The sequence below is a fragment of the Ochlerotatus camptorhynchus genome, unplaced genomic scaffold (genome assembly GCF_037179485.1).
Source record: "Ochlerotatus camptorhynchus isolate MF236.1 unplaced genomic scaffold, CSIRO-AGI_Acam_v1.1 ptg000025l, whole genome shotgun sequence".
Classification (NCBI taxonomy): domain Eukaryota; kingdom Metazoa; phylum Arthropoda; class Insecta; order Diptera; family Culicidae; genus Ochlerotatus; species Ochlerotatus camptorhynchus.
This window is the reverse complement of record NW_027040517.1, coordinates 2,019,156-2,037,360: the sequence shown is the minus strand read 5'-3', so window position 1 is coordinate 2,037,360 and position 18,205 is coordinate 2,019,156. Positions and strand designations below refer to the sequence as shown.

The 18,205-nt window shown below is 35.5% G+C and overlaps 1 protein-coding gene across 1 annotated transcript in view; it reads left to right on the top strand.

The window, feature by feature from the left end:
- Positions 1-13,050: 13,050 nt before the first annotated feature.
- LOC135707940 (ATP-binding cassette subfamily G member 4) overlaps positions 13,051-18,205 on the top strand; it is a 109,601-nt gene continuing 104,446 nt past the window's right edge. The window contains exon 1 of the mRNA XM_065229864.1: positions 13,051-13,683. The gene's annotated coding sequence lies outside the window, so the exon portion shown is untranslated. The remainder of the gene's footprint in view (positions 13,684-18,205) is intronic.

Sequence of the window (18,205 nt, the reverse complement as noted above, 5' to 3'; positions counted from 1 at the left end):
GGACAATTCGGTCGATTAGAATACATAAATCATCAGGCAGCAAAAGAATGTAAACAAACAAGGTCTTCAGTTGTGTGCATGAGAACGAGACAATGTAAAAAGAAGCATGCACGCTGCTTAGACTGATGAGAATATGTAAATTCCCCTAATTGTAGTTTAAAACTTGCTTTTGTAAATTTAAGATTATTATTATTATCTCTATTTAGGAGATTTTCAGCCGCAGGCTGGTTCATCTCCGAGAGTAAATTTAAGATAAATACCTAGTTTACCTCAATTGAAACATTGAGTTGTATAAACTTGACGCATACCTCTAACATAGTAGTTCCAACCGGTGGAAACTAACGATTTTAAATTGGTTTATGGATTTTCCTGTGATTCGAGGGGTGCATCGATTAGATTGGGACCGAAGAGTGTACCAGAGCTGAGGCAAACAATTGAGCACGTTTCTTCGGGACCTTCTCTATGGTTAGACTGGCCCACATTTATATGGAGGAAATTTCTTATCATTTTTTTCAACGGGCCAACCCTTAGACTTGTGCCATTAGGTGAGAAAACCACTCTCTGAAAATTTCAGCTCATTAGGATGACGAGCTGGCGCGTTTGATTTAAATTTTTATGGGGATATTGGTTGAAATGTATGGAGTAATAACATTACTTCACTCTTTAGAACTGATTCAGCAAACTCGATTAAGCTCAGAATTTCAGCACACGTAGTTTACACACTTAGATTTTTTCGCCGAGATGGGCACCACCGAGCAGCTCGGCATTTTATTTTGCTGGTTCTCAGTGAAAAACTTGCCGAGATTCAGCTAACAAACGGGAATTTTGCCGAGATCTCAGCTAACAAACATATTTTTTGCTGAATTTCCAGCAAAATAAAATGCTGAGCTGCTCGGTGGTGCCCATCTCGGCAAAAAAATCTAAGTGTGTAAACTATAAGGAACAACTTTGCTGAAGACAGCATCACGATTCAAGTTAGTATTATGGAGATATTAATTAATGATGTGCATTCTGTTCGTATATTGCAACAAAATGTAGGCAGCTTATGCAACGTATTAACTAGATTACCACTAAAAATAAAAGTTCATATTTTCCACAGGCTCGTGTCTTTTGGTTCGATAACCACTCTCTGAATGTGTCAACTCTTTTTTACGTTACACGGGCTGGCGCTTTTGGTTTAATGGTCATATAGGAGGTTTGGTAGTAATTTTCATATACATAATGCTCATATACATTCAAAAGCGGGTATCTCAATAAAACTAACTGGATTCATGATGCAATCTTCAGCAAAGTTGTTACTCATTTATTGAACTACAAGTTTGGAAATCTGAATCAAATCGATAATAAGGAAACTTTTTTATGATCGATAGAGTGTATGAGAGTCATTTTTTCATGTATTTTATCCAAATTCCCCATACAAAATTCAAACTAAAAGCGCCAGCTCGTGTTACATCCGAATGAGCTGAAATTTTCAGCTAGGCACAAAGCTAGTGGTTTGCCCGTGGAAAATTACAACTTTTATTTTTGTGGGCCAGTCTACTGCTCATTCTTTTCATAAACCCATTTTTTTCATAACTGCTCATTCTTTTCATAAACCCTCATTACAAATAATTATCTCATTCTAATAAAAAAAAAAATGATCCCAGACTTAGTCATAGTTTAAAGACAGGAATAAGATAAGTTTGAAGAGCTTGGGGGTTAAGAATTGTTTTAAGAATTAAAGCTAGCACAAAATAATTCTTACCAATAGGAACACTTTCAGCTGAGAAATTGTCTGATTTGTCATACTATATTTCTCCTTCTTTGAAACATAAGCAGTTCTTTCGAGATTCAAAATATGTATCTGAAGCAGGGCTGGCAAATGTCATTTTCAATGAAAGATCTCACGCGATATTTACCGAGATGTTTCTGTCACTATCATTGGATGAGAAAACGATGATAGAGATTTTCTTCAAAATCTCATAGAATTTCTTGTTATGACAGAACGTGACAGTGTTGTAATCATCGTAGCTATTAGTTCATTTAATGCTATAGTTACTTGTACTGAAGAAATTTTAATAATTTATTCACTCACTCTACGCATAAAAATTATTCCCATGAGTGCCTGATCATTGAAAAATGACAAGAAAGCTAATGATAGGTAGTTTCGTCTCGTGATAGTGAAAGGGTTTGTTTTCTCATCGTCACATGACGGCCGTGATATTTATCAGCTCTGATTTGAAGACATTATCTGAACGGAGGGGCTACCCTAGGTCTGAGAGGCAGGATATTTACACCATTGCCAACATTTGGCGTTGTTACGTTGGATGCGTTAGTTGAAGTTTTTGCATTTTTCCGGGTATCACGTATTTTGAGAATTCATAACGTATGAACCAAGTATCGTATAAACAAATTTACATAGTGCATAGCGCTTCTTTTGTTTGTGACAAGAATAGATGAATATATTCATATTATGTGTTCTTATAGAGATTGTTTTGTAGCGTTTGAACTAAAATATCATACCAAACGTATATATATATTTCATGTTTCTGTTCGATATAACGGAAATAGGCACTGTCGAAGTAGTTATCTACCCTAGCAAATGGAAGGGTCCGTTATCTTATTTAGATGTTGCACTGTAAAAAAGTTAATTAGGGCCGTAAAAGCATGCATTTATTTCATGACACACATTAATACACTATTTTATAATTCGAGCTCCCTTCATATGACGCAACACGCTATCTTCAATGCGTTCATAGTTGGACTGATCTGCCCAGCATTAAAAAAAGACGACACACGCAGTGATGCCACATTTTTTCAAAGTTCAATCTGCATTTTCATCGCAAAAAATCTTTTTAATCTGTATCTGGCCGACAGAAATCTGTAGAAAAATCTGTATAATTTCTATATTATGATTTCAGTGCAGATTAACGTAAATCTCCATTAAGCAAATTCATAGTTCAAAAGGAATTTGTTCAATGTTTAGAATCATGAAAAACTACTAAAATTTGCTTTCTAAAGAATTACATTTAAAAATTTTGAATTCCTACAATCTTGATTTTTTGTAGTGTTTTGTCTCTTCTACTGTCTGAAAATACAAAACATTCAGTACCAGTTGCAAGATACAAATCTGTTTCCGACTGAAAATTTCCTAAATGAAGTAACTATCACAATTCCTTAGAATTTGATTTATTTATATCTCAGATTACGCAAACCTTTATCTGGACATTGGACATGCAATATTTTTTATTTCTGTAATCACGCTTTTTAAATTTAAAAATCCAGTTGATTCTTCGACTCACAAACTGTAATCAACCACTTTGTGGGTTTTCTAAAATGGCTTGTTTACCGAATTGACAAAAATATATTTAATTAACCTTCGTATCTGTCACCAGGTGACATGATTAATTAAACAAATAGAAAGGGAAACTAATATTCCTTCCAACGACATATCAGAACATCAGAAGTCCAACTAAAACAATAATAATTTATTTAGAGAAAAATACGATTTGGGTTTGATGCTCAGATTGAATTCAAGCTGCTCAAAAGGAAGAAATGATTATTTATATGAATTAATAAATATAAAAAAAACTATACAAAATATATTCCCTTTATTTGAAAAATCTGTATATTTTTCAAAAATCTGTAATCTGTATATACAGATATCTGTATCAAAATATTGAAAAAAATCTGTATGATTACAGATAAATCTGTATACAGGGTGTTTGGTTCCGGGTTTTACATATTTTTAGGGTAGACAGGACTCCTAAAGTTTTGAAAAAATCCCCATGAAACATAGGGTCGGAAATGACTGCTAAGTGAGTTATTCAACATTTTATGTTTTTTTGTATTGCCAAATTTGGTTAGCTATATTTTTTTAATCTTAATGTGGTTTTCTGATTTCAACATACCAAATGAAAGATTAAAGTCTTAGCTATCAATGCTCTTTGAAAAAGAACTCGATTTAAGTTAACTATCATACATTAAAATTGAAAAGTATGTTGAAAGTACCAAAAAAAACTGGTGAAATTTCATTCATTTTAGTGTTTTTAAGTTGAAAATTTTCATTTCTGTTTAATAAGTTGTTCTACAAAACATTTTCCATGCAGTTCCCTAGATTTGTGCCTTTGATAGTAACCCTGTAAGCTTTATGGTTTCTTCGTAATTATTGATTTAAAACAGCCATAAAAACTTGTGACGTTTTCATAAAATGCGCTATAGTCACCCTATTCGTTCGTACGTTCGGCTGTTGCAGTGGACTACGCACATGAAAATTTGGTAGAATGTTATTGTAAATGTTTAGCTACATTCTTAACTTTTGATTACCGCACATCTCCTGCGCCGAAAGAAAACATAACTGCGGAGATGTTTCGCGGTATCGAATATTGCTCAGTCTCAGCAGAAAACACAACGAGAGACACCGAATCGGCGAATTCTGAGAGCGGAAGGGAGAGAAGTAGGTAGTGGTAATAAGTCGATGTCCTTTTTATTTCATCGCAGCTCAGCTGCGGTGCTGATTCGAAGGAGGAGTATGCAACTCCGCTGCATCTGTATACACACTTATAGCGAATTCGTTTATTATCGGGGTTGGAACCAGTTCCAACCCAGTGCGAAACCGAACTTTTTGTCAGTGCGAACCTCAACCTGAGCTGGGTTTTAAAAACAAACGATCGAACTGACGTTTGTCAGAAAACAAGCAGGCCCAATCTTGATACCCGATCCAGGTTGGAACTGAATAATAAACGAATTCGCTATTAGATTTTTTACAGGAGTTAGTATTTTTACTGGATTTTTGAATAACTGACTCGGTTAAAATTCAAATGACTGTTATTCGTACAGATTGGATAGAATCGAAAAAAATTAATTTTCATCATTACACGGAGTTTACAGAAGTTAGTCTGTAAATTTTCGTAACACATTTTCTCAACTTTGAATTTTGCACAGATTTTTTAAATTTTACCGAAGAGTTCCGCAATTCAAAAACTCGGTAAAAAATTACTGACTCGATAAGTGTGTACTGATGTATGGTTGGTGAAGAGGCTAGCATCTGGAGGGTATTCTCAGGCTAATGAATGCCACCCATCCCCACTTATAATTCAGTAATACAATATTTATTCATTTCTGTTTGATATGTTTACAAAGTTTGCAAACAGAAATGAGCATTGCAGTGTAGTTACCAATTTTACAATTCATTGACTTCAGATAACTGTTCAAAGTCCCAGATTTTTTATAACGGAATCATGAACAAAAAACCAAAGACCACTATGACAAACGCGATCGGTCTGAAGGGATCTTAACATAGAAATTGTTAAACTCGAAGTGGCAGTGAATGTGCCTGTGGACGCTGAATCGTATCACCTTAAGGTTGGAAATTTTCTCAACTTCCCTGGGCATAGAGTATCACTGTGCTTGTTATAATACAGATTCATACATTGGTTGGCATAGAAAGCTTTCAATTAATTACTGTGACTGAGTTCTTAAGGAGGTATGGTTCAGCGTCCACAAATCATAGACACTTTCACTGCCACTTCGAGTTTTCTAGGGAGTTAATCTCGGGCACTATTGTGATTTGAGGCACTAAATTGTCATCACAGTTTTGTTATTGTATGTTTTCTGCTAGCAGATAATGGCCTGCTGGAAAAAGCGAAGTGGAACCAGAGCCCGAGGTTCTGGATCGTATAGCAATTGCTATGTTAAGATCCCTTCAGACCGATCGCGTTTGTCATAGTGGTCTTTGGTTTTTTTGTTCATGATTGTGTTATAAAAAATCTGGGACTTTGAACAGTTATCTGAAGTCAATGAATTGGAAAATGGTAACTACACTGCAATGCTCATTTCTGTTTGCAAACTTTGTAAACATATCAAACAGAAATGAATAAATATTGTATTACTGAATTATAAGTGGGGATGGGTGGCATTCATTAGCCTGAGAATACCCTCCAGATGCTAGCCTCTTCACCAACCATACATCAGTACACACTTATCGAGTCAGTAATTTTTTACCGAGTTTTTGAATTGCGGAACTCTTCGGTAAAATTTAAAAAATCTGTGAAAAATTCAAAGTTGAGAAAATGTGTTACGAAAATTTACAGACTAACTTCTGTAAACTCCGTGTAATGATGAAAATTAAATTTTTTCGATTCTATTCAATCTGTACGAATCAGTGCTGAGATTTGTCATTGTCATTGACAGACATTCGCGCGATATTGGCAAAATTGTTCGTCACATAGTCACTGACAGACTTGATCCTCAAAAAAAACTTTCGTCAAAATCTCATTCATTTTTTCGTCAATGACAAAGATTCACCTGGTAACAAAAAGTGTAATTTCTTACATGCAGTGTCACATTATTGTTATCCAAGTAGTTCAGGACGTAGATGCGTGTTCACATTAACGGCTCCATGGAATTGTGTTGCTCAAGGCATTTAATTTCGTTACAAATTTAGTAAAAATAAAAATCTACACATGTTCGTCACTGACAGAATTGTCATTGACAATTGACATGGTTTGCCTTGACTATGACTGTTAGCTCAAATGAGTGACCAAAGCAGAATTGTCAATATCACCGTGTATTGTCGAGATTTTGCAACACTGGTACGAATAACAGTCATTTGAATTTTAACCGAGTCAGTTATTCAAAAATCCAGTAAAAATACTAACTCCTGTAAAAAATCTAAGTGTGTATATAGATGCAGCGGAGTTGCATACTCCTCCTTCAAATCAGCACCGCAGCTGAGCTGCGAGTGCTATGAAATAAAAAGGACATCGACTATTACCACTACCTACTTCTCTCCCTTCCGCTCTCAGAATTCGCCGATTCGGTGTCTCTCGTTGTGTTTTCTGCTGAGACTGAGCAATATTCGATACCGCGAAACATCTCCGCAGTTATGTTTTCTTTCGGCGCAGGAGATGTGCGGTAATCAAAAGTTAAGAATGTAGCTAAACATTTACAATAACATTCTACCAAATTTTCATGTGCGTAGTCCACTGCAACAGCCGAACGTACGAACGAATAGGGTGACTATAGCGCATTTTATGAAAACGTCACAAGTTTTTATGGCTGTTTTAAATCAATAATTACGAAGAAACCATAAAGCCTACAGGGTTACTATCAAAGGCACAAATCTAGCGAACTGCATGGAAAATGTTTTGTAGAACAACTTATTAAACAGAAATGAAAATTTTCAACTTAAAAACACTAAAATGTATGAAATTTCACCAGTTTTTTTGGTACTTTCAACATACTTTTCAATTTTAATGTATGATAGTTAACTTAAATCGAGTTCTTTTTCAAAGAGCATTGATAGCTAAGACTTTAATCTTTCATTTGGTATGTTGAAATCAGAAAACCACATTAAGATTAAAAAAAATATAGCTAACCAAAGTTGGCAATACAAAAAACATAAAATGTTGAATAACTCACTTAGCAGTCATTTCCGACCCTATGTTTCATGGGGATTTTTTCATAACTTTAGGAGCTCTATCTACCCTAAAAATATGTAAAACCCGGAACCAAACACCCTGTATGTGGCATCACTGGACACACGTTGCTTGCTTTTCGGCTTATTTAGACGATTTAGACTGAAAATCATCCGACACAGGGTCGCACAGTGGGACCATTCTGAAAACAGACGGTCAAAACCCTTTTCTCACCTTTCCTGATGTTTTAGCGTTTAGGTGTCTTCGAAGAAGTTTGTTGTAATATCCCCAATAAACAAAAACCATAAACGAACAATAACCCAAATAGTCAAACTTTTCCACAAATGGTTTGGATGATACCCCAAACACGTCGACAAGCAAAATAACCATAACAAATTTTATGTGGGATTATTCTGCATGTTTTGAATCAGGTATATAAATTTTCATTAAGGTAGTATTGCACTTATAAAAACTAACTTTTAGTAATCGCAAGATAATAGGTTAATGTCTTCAACAAAGTTGTAAGACTATGAATTTCATGAAAAGTATGCAGAACACTAAGTTTCTACATCATTAGTCTAGTGAGATTTAAATGGATTTTTGTCAGAAATACCTTAAAATCAGTTCTTATTTAAGCTTTTTTGTATCATAAATTTCAACTAGTCGATTGCTTTTTCGTGGTGCGTTACTGGCATTAAGATCTACCACCAAAACCTAGTCCGAACTACTGCAAACTGAGGGACAGGATTGATTTATAATCAAAGGAACACATCTTAGTCCTTTTTACTTTTTATGCCATGTTGATAGTGACTAGACTCGGAGGATGATCTTGAAGCAAGGAAAAAAAATAACTGTATCAAAATCGAATACTTCATCATTTCTCAAAAGTGATGGAGTAATATGACATGCACTAAACTAAGGATGCGGGGTATATTACAATAGATACAAACTGATCGCATCGGATTTATGTTCCGAACAAAGGAAGCTTTCAAAATCATCAAAATACCCAACGTTTTTCAAAACAGCAATACAGCAAATTTTGCAGTTTTTTTTTTATTCATTTTATTTATTTGTAAGGCTCAACTGTCGAAATCAACTCTACGGAGCCAATAGTCTAGGGAATAAGATTACAATTCATTAGAATTAAAAGTTATTCGGATTCAGGGCCGGAGCGTGGAGAGTTGGGGCGTAAAGTTTTTCTCGGTTGTGAATTTTCACTGGCGTGCTTCTGTAGTTTTTGTTGTTCTTTGATCAGTTTGGTGTGTATTTTCACGTGCTCTGTCCAATTTCCAACTGTTTGTTTGTGTCGCTGCTGGTAGTGTAGGACCGTCTGTTTCTGCTGATTATTCTGCTGCCCTCCGTTATCCACTTCTAAGTCCATGGTCGTAGTTGGAGCTACAGCTGCATCCTTTTCTTCTTCTGCTTCTTTTTCTTCTTCTAGCATCTCTATTTCGAGTTCTACTGTCTGCTTGTCCGAAGTACTCGTGCCTGCGAGAACGGCAGCAAATGTGTTGTTTTTTTGCCCAGCACCTTCTTCTGTTTCTCCTGTCGATTTGTTCTTCCTCTTTCCGCATGCATTTTTTTGGTGCCCCTCCTGTCCACAAGCGAAACATTTAAGTTTGTTTCCATTATAAAAAATTCTCCCCCGTCTATTGTGGAAGTACACCACCGATGGGATTTCATTTTCTACATCCATATAGATTCCACGGACACCAGTAAATAAATCAAGCTGATATTCTGGGGGATACTTCTCTCGAACACAGCGTTTGATTTTTCCGTACTTGATTAGTGCCAGCGACAGATCGTGATCGGATACCTCCGGCGGTAGGTCAAACACTCGTACATATTGAATGTTACTACCGGCTACTGACATGTAGACATCCACTTTTTTCCATTAGAATAATGGAACGGCAGCTTCTTTTCATTGAGCGCAAGGGCTTCTCTCATGCCCTCCTCAGAGTTGTATTTTATATAAACCATTCTCTCCTCTGCATTTTTGTAGGCTGTATCCATCGTTCCCTGGTTACCCGCAAGTCCTTTTACAAAGCGGACCATCTCAGCCAGTTTTGGCTGCGCAGCATTGTCCGGAAAAAGGAAACCAAGGGTGTTTGTAACCGAAATACCACTCGACATTTTTCTGTGCACGAATTATTACCACTAGCGCGAAACAACAGCTCAGCAAGCAAACAAAGCGTCTTTCTACTAGAAAATCAGATCGTCAACTGGAAATTTTGCAGTTAAATTTTCTCTAAAAATGGCAGTTTCTGGCATTCAAAATTAACGTTGTTTGATCATGGTATGATGTACATACTAATGTACCAAAAGTCATTGTCGGGTCTGCTCGGGTAAATTGGTTTTTCCAATAGTCTTTTCGGTCGTTTTGGTTATAATTTTATTTAGTTTAGCTATTTTTAATAGTATTTAGTTGTAGGGGGCGACCCTGGCGTATTTAGTGGTTCCTCTCATCCATACCTCTCACGCCAAAGTCACGAGTTTAAATCTCACCCCCGGACAAGTCACGAATTACCCAAGAGTCCTGATGAATGTGGGCGTCTTAGTGGAATACCTGTATAATGAGAGAGAGAGAAGGATTAGTAATTTCCATTTAATTCCACTACCTTATTTGCTTATCCTTGACAGATACGCGTATTTCGTCTACAATGTGCAGACTTCTTCAGTGTATTGTATTAATACTCGACTACATACAATCGAGTATTAGTACAAGACACTGAAGAAGTCTGCACATTTTAGACGAAATACGCGTATCTGTCAAGGATAAGCAAATAAGGTAGTGGAATTAAATGGAAATTACTAATCCTTCTCTCTCTCATTATACAGGTATTCCACTATTTGTATTTATGAAAAGAATGAGCTGTTATGAAAAAATGGGTTTATGAAAAGAATGAGCAGTAGACTGGCCCACAAAAATAAAAGTTGTAATTTTCCCTAGCTTCGTGCCATTATGTAAGAAAAACCACTCTCTGAAAATTTCAGCTCATTCGGATGTAACACGAGCTGGCGCTTTTAGTTTGAATTTTGAATGGGGAATTTGGATAAAATACATGAAAAAATTACTCTCATACACTCTATCGATCATAAAAAAGTTTCCTTATTATCGATTTGATTCAGATTTTCAAACTTGTCGTTCAATCAATGAGTAACATTTTTGCCGGAGGTTTCATCATGAATCCAGTTAGTTTTATTGAGTTATTTGCTTTTGAATGTATATGAGCATTATTTATATAAAAATTTCAACCAAATCTCCTATGAACATTGAACTAAAAGCGCCAGCTCGTGTACCGTCAAAAAGATCTGAAACATTCAGAGAGTGGTTATCGCACCAAAAGACAAGAGCCTTGATGTTGGCCTGTGGAAAATATGAACTTGTATTTTTAGTGGTAATCTAGTTAATACGTTGCATAAGCTGCCTACATTTTGTTGCAATATACGAACAGAATGCACATCATTAATTAATATCTCCATAATACTAACTTGAATCATGATGCTGTTTTGAGCAAAGTTGTTCCTTATAGTTTAAACTACGTGTGCTGAAATTCTGAGCTTAATCGAGTTTGCCCAAGAGTGTTAAGTGACTATAACTAAAAAAATGGTAGGGGAAATAGATCTAAGATTGGGCCCATAACTATAAATCTGCTATTTATCAATTTTATCTAGATGAACGAGTCATTGGGACGGTACTAATGGATATTTTTGCTAAATGTATGTATGGGCCCAAATTAGGGACACTTAGGCCGACGTTACATTCATTTCCCCTATTAAGTTTTATTTATATGTAAGCTTCTTATTCTTCTTCTTCTCTTCTTCTTCTTATTCTTCTTCTTCTTTTTCTTCTTCTTTTTCACATTCCAAGCTTATTTGCTTATCGCATATTAACTTTAGATTCCTATACCATTTTTGCATTACACAGAAAAAAAAGTTGTTGAATATTACATCCAAACTGCTGCAACCAGGTCAATCCATCGGTTGTGTAATATAACGTTGTACGATGAACATCGATTTTGCGAACAAAATTACATCCATTGATGTAATATTGAATCTGCTTTTTGCTATTACATCATTATTCCATACATCAACTTGAATTACATTGATCGATATTACATTTTTTTTGCTGTGTAGTGTAATTGTGTGGCAAGTACCATCATACTCTATGCCTTAGAAAGTTGAGAAATTTATAATTCAAACAAAATCCTAGATCGTACCGGGAATCGAACCCAGCCATCTGATTTTAGGTAAACCTGACAGAAATTCATTTATAAATCGCTAGACTTATGACATAGAAACTTGTTGTCCTCAGCAAAGTTTCATGAAATTCATAGTTCTACAACATTGCGCAAGACATAAACATATTATCTTGTGATTACAAAAAGTTAGTTTTTCTACCTTAATAAACATTTATATGGATATTTCAGAAGTTTCAAAATAGCATTTACCATTTACCATTTCCATACCATTTCAAGAAGCTTCTACGAAAACACTTAAACGAGAAAAGCGAGAAAATGGTTTTGACCTTTTTTTTACAATCGTCCCACTGTTGGTCGGAGTCGTAAGTATAAAGTAGACCCTACACGATTGCTTTTAATTGGCAATAATCGTAGTGTCAAAACTTTTTTTTTTTTTTTCCTTTGGTTTGTTTTTTTCGTCGATCTTGTTTTCCGTGCTGAGCACCAATGCTACCGACGTGCCAGGAAGGCAGCTCCCACACCTGGACCCTACCTATCGACCCATCAACTCATGAACCGGGGACCAACGGCTTTACTTCCCATCCGAAGGAAGGCGTGATCAGAGATGTTATGCCTCAGAACATCCCGGCGGCGCCGACTGGGATTGAACCCAGGCCTGCTGGAGTGAGAGGTAATCACGCTTACCACTACACCACCGGCGCCGTTCAGTGTCAAAACATTATATATTGAAGTCAATATATCGATATTGACAATATGTCTGTCTAAATATTATTGTCAATAATTCCCCTTCGCGTCAATTTATTGATACGTGTGGGGTTCGCTTAAATGTTACATATTTTCTTCATAGCGGTTTGCTTAATCGTGTCGCATTTCAGTTTTCCGCCGCCATCGTCTAACGGTGCCTCATCCAGCCCATCTGTCCCATTGTATATTATAGCAATAAGTAATTGCTGCACCAGCTCATCGAGAACCGTCGACTGTAGTTCTGTAGCTCGTGCGTTCCGTTTTCCTTCTTCACGTGCCACTCGTGACGACCTCCTCGCGACCAGATATCGCGCAACCTTATGCCTATGCGCGCTCTGCAAACCAGTGTTGTTAACTTTTCATGGAGTACGATCCGTAGAAGGATAAATTTGTTTACACTGCATTAATTATTGCTAAATGTAATGAACATTTTCCAAAAACTGTCCTTTAAAAAGTTAAAGTTTTGAAAGAGATGAGCGGGGGTGAGGCATCATTTGGAGAATCCGTAGAATTTCTACTGCCCTTAAAAAAAAACCCTAAAAATCTGGAAAATCCGAAGAATGTTATCGTTGGTTCGTAGATCCGATGGTTAATCTAAAAATCCGTAGATCTACGGATAAATCCTATAGACTTGACCACACTGCTGCAAATAGTCGTTCGCTTCACCAACCAACCATCACCGCCACAAGTCAGTGCTGCTTGGATTCTCGATTAGTTCGGTCGCATTTCCGTCTGCACCGGAATTTTTTCATTCTCGCGCGTGCTCGCGACAGCGTCGGTTTTTCGCGTTGCTGTTTGCGTTAATGTCTGTTACAGTTTACTACTGAGTTAGTTTTCTCGCGATTCGCTGTTTTGGTCGAGTGGTCCCCCTTTGGCTGTTTTTATTTTTTCCTTCCTGCAGAGTGGCCTTTTCCTTTCTGTACTTTTGAACTGTTTGGTTAATTCAATTTACGACTCATTTCTGTACCGTCATCGTCATAGTTTCTAGCTGTGCCGTGCGACAAACACATGAACGGACCATGCTTCGTGGATTCGGCAGTTCTTGTTTTACTTGAAGTTCGTTGAAGCAGTGGTAGAAAAGTGAGTGTTGATATTTCAAACAGAAAAAAAAGTTTGATGAGCCTGCGTTCATTTATTTTGTTGGTACCGTGAGTAAGCATAATGATTTCGTGAGTTCTTAGGACAAATGTCTGAAGATATTCTGACCATCAAGTTAAAAGAGTGATTCAGCATTACCTGCGGTCAGTCAGAATCCAGAAACGAGATAAGTTATTTCCAGAAATCGTCAGCTGATTGTAAAACTTCAAACTGCTCATCTGTGATCAAATCATCTCTGTTAGGTATGTATAACATTCTGTTCATTCTACTTATGTGAATATGAGCGAGTATCAATCGACGCCAATTAAACTCTACTCTCCATGCAACCAACTGGGGAAGAATGGATGGATGCGCATAATAATAACAAAGTGAATGAAATCCGAAAACTGTGAGCTTAAATTCAGCTTTTAAATAGCGTTTTTTCTCAAAGACGGAAAACCGGACGGAAAAGTGATGTATCTAAACGTTCTAGTTACAAATTATAATATGGAGAATGGATTTGCTTATCAGCGTGGAGCTCGGCTGCTACACATTATTCCGTTATGCACTGAACTGTACCTCCAAGCTGCAGCGCTACATTTTAAAACTTGATCATGCTCATATGAGAGCAGTTCAGAATAGAAGGTACTAATGCGTATGAAAATCATACACACGGATAATTGATCGCATTTTGTGTAGGTTCCTACACGTTTAACTTTTTTTTTAGATTATTATCTATTGCTGAGTAAACATAGTTAACGAGTGAATCAGATGTCTGGTTCTCGGATGGGAACAATAATAGTTAGCACATCACATACGATACATTTCCGGGTTGAAGGGCATACTCGATGTTTGGCGCCGTGCTCTTGATTTTTTGTTGATTTTCGAGCTTTAATTGTTGCGCCCTTATTACGAAATGAGAGAATTAGATAGTGGAATAGTTGCTTTTTTTTATCTTTTTAATTAAATTTAGAAGATTTTATTACCTGTATTAGTATTTATAATTGCTTAATTTTTCGTTTAGTTACGTTGTATCGAAGCAATACACACATTTAAAAAAAAATGTAAATATGTTCATACATATACCAGGTGGAGTCACGATTGCTAATTTTATTCACCAATATTCATCTTTTCTACGCAAATTTGATACATTGGAAAAATCCTCCTACATATTGATAATTTTCATATTTCTTTGAAAAGATTTCAATTACAGCAGCCGTAACATATTTTGGTGTACTCAAAACCAGTTTCCGAGCTTTTTTCTTAAGGTATTTTTGGCGTTTTAAGATCAATTTGACGTTTTATGACCTTATAGCAACTTGATGTTAGATTCGATTTTGTAGTTCCGTAATCAATTGATCAATAATCAATTAATAATGTAAATGCACATTTAAATTTCTACATTAAACGAAACTGACACTAATGGTATTAAAATCGGTAGCTATGAGATCTCTATGGTTCTGCATGATTACTTATCATATTGAGCGTTTTGTTTATGTTTAGGCTATTTTTGAAAACTAAAATTTGAAAATATCGATATGGGGTGAAATTAATCAACCCCTCAAATGACTTTCGTAAATGTACAGTAACTGTTCATACATTTGGGATCCCTGAATCAGATGCTAACATCGTTGTGCAGAAATTACAAAAACAAAAGGTTTCTTGAAAAGAATAGTTACGCCTAAATGTAGGCAATTTCTTTAAATATCACTGAATTTCACAGAAAACCATTGATTTATTTCAATGAAAAATATAACTTTCAAGTTAATGATAACAATCGTTGAAACCCTATGACCGTTTGTTTGAATGTTGCTATTGAATACTGTTAAATGACAGTTAAATAAAATTGAAATTTATGCAGTAAAATCTGCTTTATATTTATGATAAAATCGTCAAAGTTATCAAATCATGTTGAAATGCTATCATTTTTTTTTTGATATCTATCACAGATAATTTTCTACGTGCCAACTAAAAACGCAATTCATAATGATAAATTTCACTCGGTGATCAATTTGGCACCGGATTACGGTACTGGCAATTATATAGTATAGATTCCCGAGCAAAGTCGGCTAACAAAATGAAAGCAAATCGATATTATAGTGTGCAGTTGACATAAGTCTGATATCATATTGTGCTTTCATTATGCAGTCAAGACTTTTTAAATGAAAGCAACTTAACTTGAAGTTCTGCTGTTTACGTATTGTTTAAAATTTAATTGAAATTCATCTGTCGTTGAACTAATGATTATTGTTTATTTGATTTGTTTAACACATTTTAGGTTATTCGTGACGTGCCCGGGTGAGATTGGAGCCCAAGTCTTTCAGCTTGAGAAACATGAATGGTAACCATTTACTCCAGGCCCGTATTCAATTGAACATTATTAATGCAAAATTAGTAAACAAATTGATTTCATTGAAAGCAGGATTAGTTTTCCGTTTGCTTCAACAGTGTAAAATTTTGCTCTCATTTTTGCTGTGTTAACCGTTAAGTCAACCAAAATGAGATCAACTAGAGTATTCAAAATAAGTTACATCATAACAGCAAATTTTGATTTCAACTTGATCTTCAGCTTTGCTCGGGTTGTTATTTTTTTGTATCTCATAAAAAAATCAAAGAGCTGTAACTTTATTGAACGTGTATCAAAATTTCTGAAATTTTTAAAAAATATTCAAGGTTTATTGGTAATGTGTTGGCTGAGTTTGTATGGAGTTTGAGCTGTTTTAGTAAAACGATTATTTTTTCAATAATATTTATTTGGTAGGCTCATTGTCTCTTGGAGCTAAACGGAGCCGAGGGACCAATACTGTTTTTCAATATTGAAGAAAACCATTCTTATTTTACTACCATTTTTCAAATTGTTATTTCTTGAAGCACAATGAAGCAATAGACAAAATATTATTCTTTTAATCTTTTTAAAATTTACTAAAATCAACAAAAAAGTGAAACATTCCAAAATTAAATTAAAAATCTACAAAAAATGTATGGTCACCATTTTAGAATGCAAGATGGGGACTTCCAGTTTTCTGAATAGCTTCACAAACACTATATAAGTACAGTGGAGTCAGTTTTAATGCGGTTTTCTCCCTTAAGTCGCTTTTTACGCGGTACGTTTTTAACGATTTCTCGAAAGTGTCACAAATTAACGATCTAATTCCAATCACATTGTCCGTTTTGGAAAAAAAAAGTTGTCAAATGGCGTACTTGAATGAAAATAATATTTTCTGGTGAAAATCCAGAATAATAAAAAGTGTATATTTTCCATGACTATCATAATCCATATATTTAAAAATGTTTAAGCATGTGAGCTTATCAACTTAGGTTGGTCCGTTTTACGTAGTACATTTCCCTCGCAAAAAAAATGACTCCAATGTATTTTTGTTACAGAAAAAATGGAATTGTTAGCAGCAAAAAAAAAGAAAAAGAATCCAAACCAGCTGAATCAAAAAATTATAAAAAGAAAATATATCAGTAAACTTTGCACCGATCTAAATAATAATGTTTTGTCCCTAAATAAAAAAATAGTGGTTCATTTGGGACATCGCACATGAAAACATGAAAAATGCTACCGTGGAACCCCGTTAATCTGAACGACACGTCGTGCAACTAACGGGGCTCATTTTTTATTTGAACTTTTAGTAACCCTACAACTATCAGAAAAACGAGTTTCTGGTGCCCTTATATACTGTTTTGTTTTGATTCTGCGTTTTTTTCGCATCGTTCCATTTAGCTTTACTCTATTCCATGTGCTAGGTGATGTTTGGGCATTTTTTAGTTTGCACGGCATGCAGATTAGCGAGGTTCAAACCAGAGTTGCTTGCTATAAAAAAAGGATTTTCGGAATTTTGAAATCATTAGATGTTATAATGATATTTTATACTTGTTAGATACAAAAAGAGGTTTAAGTGTTTCACATAAAACATGTCAATTTTGCTTTCAGAGTGTCAAAATCAGCTATTTTATGATTCATGAGTCGTAAAATCGCGGATTGTGTCTATCTGAAAGCGAATTTGACAGGTTTTATGTGTCAATTTGTTTTGGCATCCAGATAATATGTAATCACAGACAAACAGACATAACACTCGCAAGTTGTTGATCGAACAAGCATTTAACGAGCAATTTAAAAGTATCGTAGTTGGTAGTACCGCCAGCTGTGGCGCGCATAGTCAATTCCCTTACGTTTGACGTTTACACACTACCGCCATCTGTTCAGCGTAGTGCCCACCACAGTGTACTCAACAGATGGCGGTAATGTTTTAGCGACGATGTTTTACAGTGAGAAATATTCAATGTGTTATGTCTGTTTGTCTGTGATGTAATGTTTAATAACACTTTTATTCAATTTACACGCATTTTTGTTTGACCAAATTTTGATTGTAACATCCTTTATGATCAAGATCAGTCTTGTAAGCGGTCACCGTAGTCAACACATTTTTTGTGACAATCGACTGCATTTGCTTCCGACACTTGCAATACAAGCTATCAAATTACAGTAGCAAACTAAAATGTCATATGACAGCCTGTGTCATACGACACTGTCGCCAAAGACCGTCACGAATGTATGTATTTTAGTTTTTCTCATAATATGAGCAGCTGATGTTGTGCCTGTGTGAATTCTGAAAATAGCAAGCAACGATGTCCTAGTAATAACATATCTGATCAGAAATGGTTCAATTTACACCAAATTGAGGAATTAGAACGAAATCACACATGTCATATGATAGTTATTTGATAATTTTCTTTTTGCTCGAATGTTTAATTGTGATGTAAACATTCATTCACGTAAAC